Here is a 15,862-nt window from a genome sequence, read left to right as displayed (position 1 = left end):
TTTTTTCTCCCCCCACACCCCCCCCCCCCCATACTTTCACATTAGGCATTAGTCAGGTTATAAAGAAGGATTGTAACAGGTGAAATAAAGAATGGGAAAGAGGAAACAAAACCAAACAAGAAAATAAAAAAGGGCAGGTAAGTTTGCTTCAATCTGGATTCGATCTCAGTTCTTTCTCTGGATGTAACCATCTCTCTCCATCATGAGTCTTTTGGGTTTGACTTATGTCTCTGGATTGCTGAGAAGAGTCCAGTTTGTCAAAGTTGATCGTCACACATATGTTGTGTCTGTAATTGTGTACAAATTCCTCCTGGCTCTACTCTCTTTTATTTTTTTAAAGCAGTTGGGGTTAAGGAACTTGCTCAAGGTTACACGGCCAGTTATTTTTGTGTGGGTGCCAAGTATCTGAGGCCGAAACTGATCCCAGGTCTCCTGACTCTGGGGCCGGCGCTCTTACTCATTGTGCCACCTGGCTGCCCCCTGGCTCTCCTCTTTTCACTCAGCATCAGTTCGTATAAGCCTCTCCAGGTAAATATGAAGTCCATTTGCTTCTCGTTTCTTATTGCACAATAGTATTCCATAACATGCATATACCACAACTTGTTCAGCTATTCCCCAATTGATGGGCACCACCTTAATTTCTAATTCTTTGCTACCACAAAAAGAGCTGCTATAAATATTTTTGTACATATGGGTCTTTCTCCCACTTCTATGATCTCTTTGGGAGACAACCCTAGAAGTGGTATTGCTGGGTCAAAGGGTATGAAATTATTTACAGCCCTTTGGGCATAATTCCAGATTGCTTTCCAGAATGGTTGGATCAGTTCACACCTCCACCAGCAATGCATTAGTGTTCCAATTTGTCCACATCCTCTCCAGCATTTGTCATTTTCCTGTTTTGTCATCTTAGCCAATCTGACTGGTGAGATATGGTACCTCAGAGTTGTTTTGATTTGCATTTCTCTAATCAATAGTGATTTAGAGCATTTTTTCATATGCATATAAATATCTTTAATTTCTTCCTCTGTAAACTGCCTGTTCATAACCTTTGACCATTTATCGATTGGGGAATGACTTGTATTCTTATAGATTTGACTCAATTCTCTGTATGTTTTAGAAATGAGTCCTTTATCAGTGACATAGGTTGTAAAAATTCTTTCCCAATTTTCTACTTTCCTCCTAATCCTGGTTACATTGGCTTTGTTTGTACAGAAACTTTTCAATTTAATGTAATCAAAATTATCCATATTGCATTTTATAATGCCCTCTAATTCTTGTTTGGTCATAAAATCTTCCCCTCTCCAGAAATTTGACAGGTAAACTATTCCTTGCTTTCCCAGATTGCTTAGAGTATCAGCCTTTATACCTAGATCATGCACCCATTTAGAATTGATTTTGGTATATGATGTTAGATAATGGTCTATGCCCAGTTTCTGCCATACTATATTCCAGTTTCCCCAGCAGTTTTTGTCAAATAGTGAGTTCTTATCCCCAAAACTGGGGTCTTTGGCTTTATCAAACAGTAGATTACTATAGTCATTGACTGCTGAGTCTTACGTACCCAATCTATTCCATTGATCCACTACTCTATTCCTCAGCCAGTACCAAGTAGTTTTGAGGACTGCTGCTTTATAGTACAGATTAAAATCTGGTATAGCTAGTCCACCATCCCTAGCATTTCTTTTCATTAATTCCCTTGATATTCTGGACTTTTTGTTCTTCCAAATGAATTTTGTTACTATTTTTTCTAGCTCTATAAGGTAGTTTTTTGGTAAACTGATTGGTATGGCACTAAATATATAATTTAATTTAGGTAAAATTTTGATTTTTATTATATTAGCTTGACCCAGCCACGAGCAATTGATGTCTTTCCAGTAAGTTATATCTGACTTAATTGTGTGAAAAGTGTTTTGTAGTTGTGTTCATATAGGTTTTGGGTTTGTTTTGGCAGGTAGATGCCCAAATATTTTATAATGTCTACAGTAACTTTAAATGGGTTTTCTCTTTCTATCTCTTGCTGTTGAATTTCATTAGAAATATACAGTAATGCCGAGGATTTATGTGGGTTTATTTTATGTCCTGCAACTTTGCCAAATTTATTTATTGTCTCAAGTAGTTTTTTACTTGATTCTCTAGGATTCTGTAAGTATATCGTCTGCAAAGAGTGATAGCTTGGTCTTTTCTTTGCCTAATTTGATTCCTTTGATTTCTTTTTCTTCTCTAATTGCTACTGCTAACATTTCTAGTACCAGATTGAATAAGAGGGGTGATAGTGGACATCCTTGTTTCGCCCCTGATCTTATTGGAAATGCTTCTAGCTTCTCCCCATTACATATAATACTTGCTGATAGCTTTAAATAGATGCTACCTATTATTTTAAGGAAGGCTCCATTTATTCCTATTCTTTCTAGTGTTTTTAATAGTAATGGATATTGTATTTTGTCAAAAGCCTTTTCTGCATCTATTGAGATAATCGTGTGGTTTTTGCTAGTTTTATTGTTGATATGATCAATTATACTGATGGTTTTCCTAATATTCCCATCCTTGCATTCCTGGAATAAATCCTACCTGATCAACGTGTATTATTCTTGTGATAAGTTGCTGTAGTCTTTTTGCTAATATTTTATTTAAAATTTTTGCATCTATATTCATGAGGGCGATTGGTCTATAATTTTCTTTCTCTGTTTTATCTCTTTCTGATTTAGGTATCAGTACCATATTTGTGTCATAAAAATAATTTGGTAGGACTCCACTAATTTTCCCGAATAGCTTGTAGAATATTGGAATCAGTTGTTCTTTAAATGTTTGATAGATTTCACTAGTAAATCCATCTGGCCCTGGAGATTTTTTCCTAGGGAGTTCACTGATGACTTTTTTATTTCTTTTTTTGAGATGGGGTTAAGTAATTTACTTCCTCTTCAGTTAATTTGAGCAACCTATATTTTTGTAAATATTCATCCATTTCACTAAGATTGTCAAATTTATGTGCTTACAACTGGGCAAAATAATTCCTAATTATTGTTTTAATTTCCTCTTCATTGGTGGTAGGTTCACCCTTTTTCATTTTTGATACTCATAATTTGGTTTTCTTTCTTTTTTTAAATCATATTGACTAAAGGTCTATGAATTTTATTGTTTTTTTCATAAAACCAGCTCTTAGTTTTATTTATTAATTCAATAGTTTTCTTAATTTCAATTTTATTAATCTCTCCTTTGGTTTTCAGTATTTCTAATTTAGTATTTAATTGGGGATTTTCAATTTGGTTTTTTTTTTCCTAGCTTTTTCAATTGCATGCCCAGTTCATTTACCTCTCTTTTCTCTAATTTATTCATGTATGCACTCAGGGATATAAAACTTCCCCTAAGAACTGCCTTTGCTACATCCCACAAATTTTAGTATGTTGTGGTCATTCTCTTGAATGAAGTTACTGATTGTTTCTATGATTTCTTGTTTGACCCACTCATTCTTTAGGATTAAATTGTTTAGTTTCCAATTGGAAACTTTTTTAGTCTTTCTTTCCATGGCCCTTTATTGCATATGATTTTTATTGCATCATGATCTGAGAATGATGCATTTATTATTTCTGCCTTTCTGCTCTGAATTGTGAGGTTTTTATGTCCTAGTACATGGTCAGTTTTTGTGTATGTGCCATGTACCGCTGAGAAGAAGGTATATTCCTTTTTATCCCTATTCAATTTTCTCCAGAGATCTGTCATACCTATCCTCTCTAAAATTCTATTCACCTCCTTAACTTCTTTCTTGTTTATTTTGAGGTTGGATTTATCAAGCTCAGAGAGGAGGAGATTAAGGTCTCCCACTAGTATAGTTTTGCTATCTATTTCTTTCTCTAATTCCCTTACCTTCTCCTCTAGGAATTTGGATGCTATACTACTTGGTGCATATATTTTAAGTAATGATATTGCTTCATTCTCTATGGTGATTTTTAGCAGGATATAGTGTCCTTCCTGATCTCTTTTAATTAGATCAATTTTTGCTTTTGCTTTATCTGAGATATGGATTGCTACACCTGCTTTTTTTTACTTTAGCTGAGGCATGATATATTTTACTCCAGCCTTTTACCTTTACCCTGTGTATCCCTCTGTTTCAGATGTGTTTCTTGTAAATAGCATATTGTAGGATTGATTTTTAATCCATTCTGCTATCCGCCTCTGTTTTATGGGAGAGTTTATTCCATTCACATTCATAGTTATGATTATTAATATCTGTTTCTTTCCCTCCATCCTATTCCCTCCCCTGTTAATGCTTATATTTTTTCTCCCCTCTCCCTTCCCCTCCTTAATAGCTTTCCTTTTGACCACCACCTCCCTCAGTATTCCCTTATCAGCCCCCCCTCCATTTTCCTCCCCTGCCCCCTTACTTCTTCCCTCCCTACTAACCACCCCCCCTTCATAGTCCTTTCCCCCCCTACTGCCTGTAGAATATTTTTATACTTAATGAAGTATGTTATTTCTTTTTCGCACCACGAGTGACAGGAACAAATCTCATGCGAAGCTCCTCTCCCTCCCCTCTTTCCCTCTAGTATGATACGTTTTGTATCTCTTCTCCATAGAGTCCTATGCTTAACTGGTTATTCCCTCCTTGCACCAGACTCAATCAAGGAAAAGCTCATGTAATACTCATCTCCCTCCCTTCTTTTCCTCTGCTATATTGTTTTTATGCCTCTTTGTGAGGCATAATTTACCCTTTTCCACTTCATTCATTCCTCTTCTTCCACTGCAGTCCCTTTGTAGCCCTTAATAAGATTTTTTTATCATCATTTTGTGTAATTTATACTCATACCCTCTACTTGTCTATAAACAGTTTGCTCTTATTAAATAACAGGGGTGTGTGTGTGTGTGTGTGTGTTTTCCTTGTTTACCTTTTTTTTTTTTTATGCAATCAGGGTTAAGTAACTTGCTCAAGGTTACATGGCCAGTTATTTCTGGGTGTGGTGCTAAGTATCTGTGCCCGGATTTGATCCCCAGGTCATCTTGACACTGGAGCCGGTGCTCTTACTCACTGAGCCACCTGGCCTTTCTATGTCACTCTTGTATGTTGTAATTGGAGGTTGAATTTTCCATTGAGCTCTGGTTTTTTCATCAGAAAGGTCTGGAAATCTGTTATATCATTGAATGACCATCTCTTTGCCTGGAAGAATATGCTCAGTCTCAATGCGTAGGTGATCTTGGTTGTAACCCGAGCTCTTTTGTCTTGTGGAAAATTGAATTCCACTGCCTCAGATCTTTCAGTGTAGAGGCTGCCAGCCAAATCCTGTGCGATCCTCATTGTGGTTCCTCGATATTGGAATTGTTTCTTTCTGGCCACTTAAAGTATTTTCTCTTTTACCTGGTAGTTCTTGAGTTTGGCCACAACATTTCGAGGACTTTTCAATTTGGAATCTCTTTCAGTAGTGGATTCTCTCGATTTCTATTTTACCCTCAGGTTCTAGTATCTCAGGGCAGTTTTCCTTAATGAGCTCTTGGAGAATGTTGTCCAGGCTTCATTTTTTCATCATAATTTTCTGGTAGGCCTATGATTCTCAGATTATCTCTCCTGGATCTGTTTTCCAGGTCCATTATTTTTCCATTGAGATATTTTACCTCTTTTTCTAATTTTTCATTCTTAGTTTTTTTTTTTCTTACTAATTCTTGGTTTCTCATAGAGTTATTTGTTTCAATTTGATTGATTCTGGTTTTTAGCAAATCATTTTCCTTGGTTAGTTTTTGGAGCTCCTTTTCCATATCATACACTTCTTTTTAAGGAGCTGTTTTCTTCATTATAATGTTTTTCTAATTCTGCAATTTTGATTTTAAAAGAATTATTCATTTTGTCTTCTATCTCATTTGGTTTTCAAAGTTTGTTTTGAGCTCATCTAGGAGAGCTTTCTGTGCTTGGGACCCCTTCCCTGTTGATGTTTCAGCTGTGGGTGTGGAGTCCACATTGTCTCCCCCTGAGTTTGGTTCCTCCCTCTGAGGATAGTAGGACTCCAGAGTTTTTGTAGTTTGCTTTCTACCCATTTTGAGGCAGGGCCCTAGCCACATCCTTCCTCTAGGGTTCCCAAGCCTTCACTGTTGAGGGTTTTGCCCTGGGGCAATAGTTACTTTGTTTTCAGGGTCAGAGTGGGGCGGGGTTGGAGCAGGCTGGGTTCACTCTGCCATCCTGGTCCTTGGAGGTCCTGATAGGGGCTTTTAAAAAAAATTTCTGGGCAATGGAGTGGTAGTCCCACGAGTATTTGCTGTCCTGGACAGGGGCCCTGCATTTGGTTCTTACCTTGCTCTTTCCAGTCCCAGCCCTTTGGTGAAAGGCCTGGTAGTGGCCCTTGTGGTTGGTGGGACAACTTGCCCCCCTCGTTGGTCTGGCCTACCCTGCACTGTTGCTTCCAGCCTGACCCTCAGTTTTGTAATCTGTAAAATGAGGTTGATAGCACATAAATTATAGAGCTAATGTGAGGATCAGATGAAAATGTATATAAAAAGTTAATGTGAAAATTTGTTTTGCATGATTGTACATGTTTGTAATGAGTTTTGTTTTTCTTTTCTCCTCAGTGGGTAGAGAATTCTTCTCAATGGGAGAGAATTTAAAACTGAAAATAAAATTGAATTGTAAAAAAGAAAGTATATATAATGGATTATTATGCAAATTTCAGTGCCCTATATTTCACCTATTATTATTGTTATCGTCATTATTTTGAATTTAGAAATATCCCAGAACAAGTCAATATTTTGATATTTATTTTGTTGTATTTAATGTTCTCTAAATTATTGCACAGGTAGATAAGGAAACTGCTTGAGGTCAATGAAAGCATCCTTATTACTACTCCAACAGGGTTATTAATATGAACTTCATCTTGTTCCTGCATGATTTTGTTCTCCTTTGTTAGGTTTCTATATTTTAAAAGCTTGACAATCTATGTAGCTTTAAGGGATTAAGTATTTAGTTTGATGCCGTTCATTAAAAACCTTTGTTTTTATGGTTCAGTGCTTTGTTGAGGTAATTGTAGGGAGCTGTTAGTGTTTGATGAGGCATGTTGTTTGGAATACTTTTTCTATCCTCTACTATGACTACTTTTATATGAAGTCACTTAGTTTTAAAGTATACGTTTATTTAATTTGGAGGTTTCTAATCAGATTTTTTGTGTTTCCCTACCAATTTTCCCACAATTAATTTCATGATGACCTTTTAAAAATACTCATTTTGAATACTGTAATATCAAATGAATAAGTGTCATATGAAATGATGATTCTTATAGTTGCCAGACTGAGGTAGAATAAAACCAACTCTTTCACTTTGTCTCCTGTGGTCACTTAGATAAACTTTTATCTCAAACTTGTTTTTGCATTGCCCTACCCTATGCCTTGAATTCATTCATTACTCCTTACCTTTGTCTTTCAGATTTCTTATCTTAAGTCTTTTGCTCTGCTGTTCTCTCCAGCCTTTCCTCCCTGATCCTTCATATTTCTTTTTCTTTTTTTTTTTTTTTTAAGCAATCAGGGTTAAGTAACTTGCTCAGGGTTACATGGCCAGTTATTTCTGGGTGTGGTGCTGAGTATCTGAGCCCGGATTTGATCCAGGTCATCCCGACACTGGAGCCGGTGCTCTTATTTGCTGAGCCACCTGGCTGCCCCTAAGCAATTGGGGTTAAGTAACTTGCTCAAGGTTACACAGCCAGGTGTTTCTGGGTGGGATCTCCAGGTCATTCCAACACTGGAGCTGGTGTTCTTACTCTCTGTGCTACCTGGCCGCCCTCCTTCATATTTCTTAATCCTCTGTATCTCCTCAAATGATGCTACATTTACTTATCTAGGTACCTCTTATTAAAAAGGGTAATTTTTGTTATATCTTGAACTTTTTGATGTGTGACTGGAAGATACCTTTTGTAAAAGCCTATAAGGTGGCGGGGGTGGGGGGGAGGGTGAGGTGGGGGAGAGAAGGGGGGGTTGGAGGCGCAGTGAATTAGACCACAAGTCCTGGAGTCAGGAGGACCTGAGTTCAAGTCCTGCCTCAGACACTTAACACTTGCTAGCCCTGTGTAAGCAAGTCGCTTAACCCAATTGCCCCGCAGAAAGCAAAAAAAAAAAAGAAAGAAAAAAGCCTATAAGATGACATTTTCTACTGAGTCAAATGCATGCACCGTGGGATCTTGTATTCTCTACATTTCTTAATGAATTGTGAAATGTTAAAGATGTCCATTATTCTATCAGTCAGTAAACATTTATTATGCACCTAATATGTGCCAGGCACTGTGTGAAGGGCTGTATATATATATGTATGTATACATATGTATATGTATGTATACAAAAAGAGGCAAAAGACGGTCCCTGCCTTCAAAGAGCTTACAGTCTAATGGTTGCTAGATAGGGCTTCTGAAAGCCTACTTGTACCTTAGTGCCCTTATAGTAATGTCCTAGATTTATATATAGGTGATTCATAAAGGCAGCCTTCAGATAATAAGCAAAAGATGAGGCGTAAAGTAAATATGCTTACTAAAAATGTCAATCACTATGGTGGAGAAGGTCCAATATACAGTCCAGTTCAAAGAGAGATTCTTTGTGGATGGTGAGGTCTTTTAGATGTTCCTATTTGCAGGTGACATTGTGCTGATTGCATCATACTCCAGGCCATTGTAGAACCTCCTAGAAGAGATCTGCAGTCAGTAAAAGAAGTTTGCTCCATCCACATAAGAAAAACCAAGTGGATGAAAAATGTTTTGTCCAGATTTCTACATGCATTTGGATGGATACCTTATAAAGTTTGTCTCAGTATTTTCATCTAGCACAGATATTGTCGGTGGATGATGAGTTGGGTTCAGATGTGAATAAGAAGAGTAGAGGGATCTGAATTGATTTGGGGAAATTGCTTCCCATGAAAGCAAAAATCTATATTTTTATTATTAATATTTTGTTGATGTTGATATGGCAGTGAGATTATGGAAAAGCATTATTGGCTTTAAAGAATTTAAGATGAGTATCACACAGAAGGAAATGGAGAAGCACATGGTAGTTATGAGTGGGCTACTACTTATAACCAATGAGGAAATCTGAAGAATAGGAGCAAAAGATGTCGTTAAGTAATTGTCTGATAGAAAGAGAATATAGGCTGGTTACATGAGAAAAGCAAGGGATGACAGGTAGATAGACAGTAGGCATGTTCCCCTGGTACCCTCTCAATATGAGAAAAGTAGAAAGAGAAGACCTCCAGTACATCAGGTGACACTGTGATGAACTGACGGAAGCACAGAGACGAGTCAGATAAGATGTCCGGGTATTAATGACTTGAGGTCTGCATCATTTTAAACAAAAATTTTGTTTTAAACAAAACACAACTGAGGATACACAAATGTTTTTATAGTTTCGATTCAAGATAAAATATAAAATATATTTTCTTGAACTTTTAGCAAAAAAAATTGAACAGAAAACATATAATGTTATCAGTTACAACAAAGGTCATTCCCTGATACAAAAGATAACTTTCACTTATAAAATATCAGTACTCTGGAACTTCCTTTATGATACTACCTATTCACTGTAGAATAAAATTGAGGAAAATAAAAATCTATTTTAGATATTCCAAGGGGTTTTAGTATCTGATATATCAATTAATGTCGTTATTTCATCTCTTCATCCCATCCCTAAGTGGTCCCAGAGAAGAAGAAAACAGTATAGAGAGGGTTAGGGTATTACTTTTTTTTTTGAGGGGGGAAGACAAAACAATTGGGGTTAAGTGACTTGCTCAAGGTCACACAGCTAGTAAGTGCAGTAAGGCAGTATTTGAACTCAGGTCTTCCTGATTTCAGCGTTGGTGCTCTATTCACTGTACCACCTAGCTGCCCCCGAAAGGGTATTACTTAAAAAAAAAATCTTCTGTAAGGGCAACTAGGTGGTGCACTGGTCCAGGAGTCAGGAGGACCTAAGTTCAAATTTGACCTCAGACACTTACTAGCTGTGTGACCCTGGCAAGTCACTTAACCCTGATTACCTTCCCCCGCCCCACAAAACTCTTCTGTATCCATACATGATATTACATAGGCTAGAAAAAGAATGCTTCAGACTTAATCAGTTAGAAATCAGAATTGAAGTAAACTACATCATGGAATAAATGGTTTTGTAGCAGTGTTTCACATTTGGAACTACTGTACTGATTCTAAGGATAAGAATGCTGAAATTTAAATCAATGTCATGCTCAATAGACAACTTTTTCTCACATTTGTGTTTATTAAAAATGTGTATTGCAAACAAAGCCTGTATTCCTCCCCTCTAAATATCAACTTTCTTGAGACTATATAACAAGATTCATGGAAGAAGTTATAGCCTTGGACTTTCTCCTTCTGCCAGGACCACATCCTGGATACATAGTAGATAAAGCACTAGTTGTAAAGTCAAGAAGGCTTTAGTTCAAATCCAGCCTCAGAGAGTTACTACCGTGTTTCCCCGATAATAAGGCCTATCCCGAAAATAAGCCCTCTCCTTACTGTGTAAGATTCCTCTAAAATAAGCCCTCCCCCGAAAATAAGCCCTATTGAGATTGCTACTGTAGTGAAGATGATCCCCTGCGCTACACGCTACATTACGGTACCCTCTGTATGCACCGTCCCCCCCGTGAAACGCACGCCGCGCTCCGAGCTGCATCCAATCAGAGCTGCAGCAGTGAGCGTGTCATCCTGTTCTTCCCCAGTGATTTGCTTGCTGGCGCCATTGAGAGCAGTGCCGCGGAGGAGAGCTGAGGCAGGACAACATAAGCCCTCCCCTGAAAATAAGCCCTCTGGTGTTTTTCTTTCCAAAAAAATTAATAAGACAGTGTCTTATTATCGGGGAAACACGGTAGCTGTGTGACTCTGGGAAAGTCACTTAACCTGTTTACTTCCATTTCCTCAAATGTAAAATGGGGATAATAATAGCATCTATCTTGCAGGGTTGTTGTGAGGAGCAAATGTCATATTTGTAAAGTACTTATTAGCTCTGGGATAAATTTCACAAAAGAATTGTTTGCATGTAATGTAGTGTACACAGCATGTGCTATATAGATGCTAGCTATCATTATTGTTAGGCAACTAGGTGATGTAGTAGATGAGTGCTGGGTACCAGGTAAGGACTTGGAAATGAAATAGCAGGAACTGATATAGAGTAAAAAAATATATAGAGTTGGGTGCAGCCTTTTGACCAGTCCAAGTTTTATAGAACAAAATTCTTTTATTAAGAGGATTTGTTCTGTAAAGTTTGGATGCAGTCAGAGGACTGCACTTGAGGACATAGAGAGCCACATGTGGCCTTGAAGCTGCAGGTTCCCCACCCCTGATTCTAAAGAGTTAATATGAAGGAATTTTTTTAGTAATCCTTAAGCAGATGTTGAAAAACATCATTTGTATTTTTGAAACTCATTTTCTTGCTCTAGGGTGAAGTGTGAATTTCACAAGAGAAGTGCCTGCATATAGCAGGTTATGAAAGATTTGAGAAATTTAAGATCATTCTTACACCTTTAATTTTTTTCGACAAGTCTGAACAATGCCATTTTGACGTATCTTTCACATTTGCCAAGTTGTTTTGCTTTATTAAACACGTTAAAAAAACCCAGCAGATGCCAAATCAGCACTCCCAAACTAATTTAACTATGAGACTCATTTAGGTTTGAATGATTCTTGGCAGCATTCATAGGCTGGTCTGGTGTATTGAATGTAAATAGGAGGGCAGAAATCAGAAATTTGTTGTTGTTTTTTCTTTTTCGAGGGCAATTGGGGTTAAGTGATTTTCCCAAGGTCACACTCCTAGTTTTTGTGTTCCATGTCTGAGGTGGGATTTGAACTCAGGTCCTCCTGACTCCAGGGCCGGTGCTCTATTCACTGCACCGCCTACCTGTCCCATAAATCAGAAATTTGGAAGGAAAATAGAACAGTCTATTTCAGATGTGTTTCAAACATTTATAATTTAATCTCTTTTTTTTTTGCCTTTTTTTTTTGGAGGCAGGAGGGCAGGGCAGTTGGGGTTAAGTGACTTGCCCAAGGTCACATGGCTAGTAGGTGCCAAGTTTCTGAAGCTGGATCTGAAATCAGGTCCTTGTGACTCCAGGGCCGGTGCTCTACTCACTGCGCCATCTGCCCTATTTGTTTTTTAAGGGAAAATTTTATGAGAGTTAGTTTTCTCTTGGATTGTTAATAATATCCCATGGAGCAGCAGAGTTTTATGGAACACAATTTGGAAAATGGCCTTGAATTTCTCCGCTTGCTGAATTCAAACTTTAGAAAACATCAACAGTTGTTCTAGCAAGAGTTCACATAGGAAATTCTTACCAGTTTGGGCTAACAGTGTATAGTAGAAATATAGATTAGTGATATACTCCCAACAGTTTTATTTTTGCCCCATTTAGCTCTACTTTTAGTGCACAACTAAATGACTTGAGAAAAAATGAAATTTAGGAGTACTTGGCTTGTTTTTTTTCAGAATTCCTTTTTGGTTTTTTATAATTAAAATTTTTATTTTTAACAGTTATTAACAAGCATGAACACTTCAAGATATAAAAAATAAGAAACCAAATTTCTGTTATGTCATTTACCATAAATATATACGTATGTATACTAAATTTAATAAGGTAAAAGACTAGCCTTAATTGTGTTCTCTTCTGCACTTTTCCTCTTTTATTTTTAATTTCCAATTAATTAATTAATTAATTTTTGCTTTTTGGAGGGGAAAGTCAGGTCAATTGGGGTTGACTTGCCCAAGGTCACACAGCTAGTAAGTGTTAAGTGTTTGAGGTCGGATTTGAACTCAGGTCATCGTGATTCCAGGGCCTGTGCTCTATTCATTTCACCACCTAGCCACCCTACTTTTCCCCTTTTCTTTAAAAATAAAAGATTTTATTGATATTACATCTATGTGTGTTCTGATATGCTTCAATGGAATGAATGAATGAAACATTTATTACATATATTCTATGTGCAAAACTCTGTCTTTAGCACTAGAGGCAGAGAAGTATGACAGCCCCTGCTCTCAGGGGATGGAGACAATACATAATGCAGGTCAGATGGACAGATCCATGATTCTCAGGGTGCAGGGCTAAAACAAATGATTATATTTTTTAAAAATTATTTCCACTGAAAACTCTTATCAGTTTCTGATGCTGACAGTACCAAGGACTTTGATGACAAGAATTTTCTTTTTCTTTTTTTTTAAAGCAATCGGGGTTAAGTAACTTGCTCAAGGTTACACGGCCAGTTATTTCTGGGTGTGGTGCTGAGTATCTGAGCCCAGACTTGATCCAGGTCATCCCAACACTGGAGCCGGTGCTCTTACTCGCTGAGCCACCTGGCCGCCCCTAAGCAATTGGGGTTAAGTAACTTGCTCAAGGTTACACGGAAAGGTGTTTCTGGGTGGGTGCTAAGTGTCTGAGCCCGGGATTCGATCTCCAGGTCTTCTCAACACTGGAGCCGGTGCTCTTACTCGCTGTGCTACTTGGCCGCCCCTAGAATTTTCTTTTCTATGTCTCAGTAGATCTTACTATTGTACCTGCAGGAGTCTATCTTCATATAGGTTGTTTCTCAAGATGATGGCTGCTAGGAGCGGGCTTATACCAAGCCCTGCCCCTCTTGCACTCTTGAGATTCTCTTTAGGTTTTTTTCTCCCATCCTGATCCCACTGACCTTGTTCATTTCCTTGTGTGGTCACCTGTAAGAGTTCTGTGGCTTAGGATTTTAATCTCTGGGGCAGCTGAACCTAGATTCTTCTTCTTCTTTCTTCTTTCTTTCATTTTTCAAATGCTTTATTAACTTCTGATTTACATCATTCATTTCCGCCAGATTTTGAGTTACAATTTTTCTCCCCGTTTTTCCCCTACCCATTACCCCAAAATAGCAATCTGTTTCTGTTCTCTCCCATATCTTCTCCCATACCCCCTTCGACTTCTCCAGTAGGGCATGGTGGATCTCTATGTCCCAGTGCCTGTATATCTTATTTCCCAATTACATGTAAAATAGTATTTATTATAGTATATATGTAATTTTAAACATTTGATTTTAAAACTTTGAATTCCAGATTCATTCCCTTCCTCCCTTGTCACCCACCCTTACTGGGAAGATAAGCAGTTCAGTATAGGTTGTATATGTGTAGCTAATGCCAAACATTAACATAGTAGATATATTGTAAAAGACTGACTATATTTCTCTCCCTCCTATCCCATCTCCCACTTGTTCTATTCTCTACTTTGATCCTGTCCCTTTTCAAAAGTGGGTGCTTCCAACTTCCCTCCCCCCCAGTCTGCCCTCCCTTCCATCATCCCCCCTCTCATCCCCTTCCTCCCTATTCTCCTGTAGGGTGAGATACCCTATTTAGTGTGTATTTCATTCCCTTCCCGAGCCAAATTCAATGAGAATAAGGCTGACCCATTTCCTTTTGCCTTCCTATTCTTCCCCTCCATTGTAACCATTTTCCCTTGCCTCTTTATGAGATAGTTTACCCCATTCTATCTCTCTCTATCTCCTCTCACTATATTCCTCTCTTACCTCTTAATTTCACCTTTTAAGTATCATCTCTTCCTATTAAATTGGTCCTGTGCCCTCTATCTATGTATACCTGTAAACATATATACACACATTCACATAATGTATTCATATACCTGTATACCCTCTAATATAGCCATATATATACATATATATATATATATATATTTCTATTCCCTTCAACTATTTTCATACTGAGAAAAGTTTCATCAGTTACAATTATCATTTTTCCATGTAGGAATGTTAATAGTTCAACTTTTATAAGTGGCTTCTGATTTCTTTTCCCTGTTTACCTTCTCAAGCTTCTCTTGCTTCTTGTCTTTGAATGTCAAATTTTCTATTCAATTCTGTTTTTTTTCATCAAGAATGCTTGAAAGTCCTCTATTCCACTGAATGACCATATTTTCTGCTGAAACATGATGCTCAGTTTTGCTGGGTAGGTGATTCTTGTTTTTTTTTTTTTTGAGGATCATATGTTGGCATTTATTATTTAAGCTGAAGAACAGGTTATGAGGGGGGTGGGGCAAGGGAGGAGACAGGTAGCCTAGAGCCTCTCATCTGTGTCTGCTCCAGATGGGGTTGATCCTGATTTCTGAGCCTTGGTCCAGGGCACACAAGGAAGCACACGCTAAGATGAGGTTCCAGGGGGACAGGTTGAGAAAAACAGCGGGGTGGCCAGAGCTGCACATCCAGCCAGAGGCGGGGCTGGGATTCTCCTTGGGTCAGCAGCACCACTCCCTGAAGCCTATCAATAAAGTCCCATCTACATATTTCTTATAAAACATTCTTGTAGTTTCAGTCTTTGTGCTAAAGAATCCTTTCATTGCCTTTCTAGCTTCTTGTACTTTGCTTCCAGTTTCCTTGAATATGCATCCAGCTTGTAAGCTACCTGCTCCTCAATTAAAAGTGATCTGATCCAGATAAGGCTGAAGGGCAGCATATTTCTGGTTTAAGTCCTTTAGGTTTCTACTTATGTTTACTGCAATATCTTTCATTTCTAGATACTTCAAGCTAGTCAGTTTGTTCATATTTTCTAGAAGTTTGTAATCTTCACTGGTGGCTGTCAGCTTGCCTGTTAGGTATGTGGCCATTTTGGAGAGCATGTCCTGGCACAGCTCCGTGATGTCTGCCTCGGCAGGCTCCGTGGCCTTCTCAGCCATCTCCACCACAGCATCGTTTCGACTCAGTCCCTCCCGCTGGTCTGCAGGGACGCCCTGCGCTGTGGCCGCCATGCCTGAGCCCTTTCAGGCTCCATAAGGCGGCCACAGGCCTTCCAGTGACTGTGCACATGCACCGGAGGAGAGCGGCACCTCACTGCTTCCCCCCACCTAACCCATGTTCTCTTTTGTGGTCTAGGAGCTGCCTTCCCTTTCTGCCCT

The 15,862-nt window shown here is 38.3% G+C and overlaps 1 protein-coding gene and 1 pseudogene across 1 annotated transcript in view; one reads left to right on the top strand and one right to left on the bottom strand.

Moving 5' to 3' along the window:
- The window catches only part of AP3D1 (adaptor related protein complex 3 subunit delta 1), a 152,472-nt gene that overhangs the window by 37,606 nt on the left and 99,004 nt on the right, over nucleotides 1-15,862 (top strand). The window lies entirely within an intron of this gene.
- LOC138154814 (biogenesis of lysosome-related organelles complex-1 subunit 2 pseudogene) lies at nucleotides 14,928-15,821 on the bottom strand (annotated as a pseudogene).

This window comes from Petaurus breviceps, unplaced genomic scaffold (genome assembly GCF_028583685.1).
Source record: "Petaurus breviceps papuanus isolate PSGF00001 unplaced genomic scaffold, PetGlider_PUasm1.0 108, whole genome shotgun sequence".
NCBI lineage: Eukaryota > Metazoa > Chordata > Mammalia > Diprotodontia > Petauridae > Petaurus > Petaurus breviceps.
The sequence above is the reverse complement of the archived record's forward strand: the minus strand, read 5'-3'. Positions and strand labels throughout refer to the sequence as shown.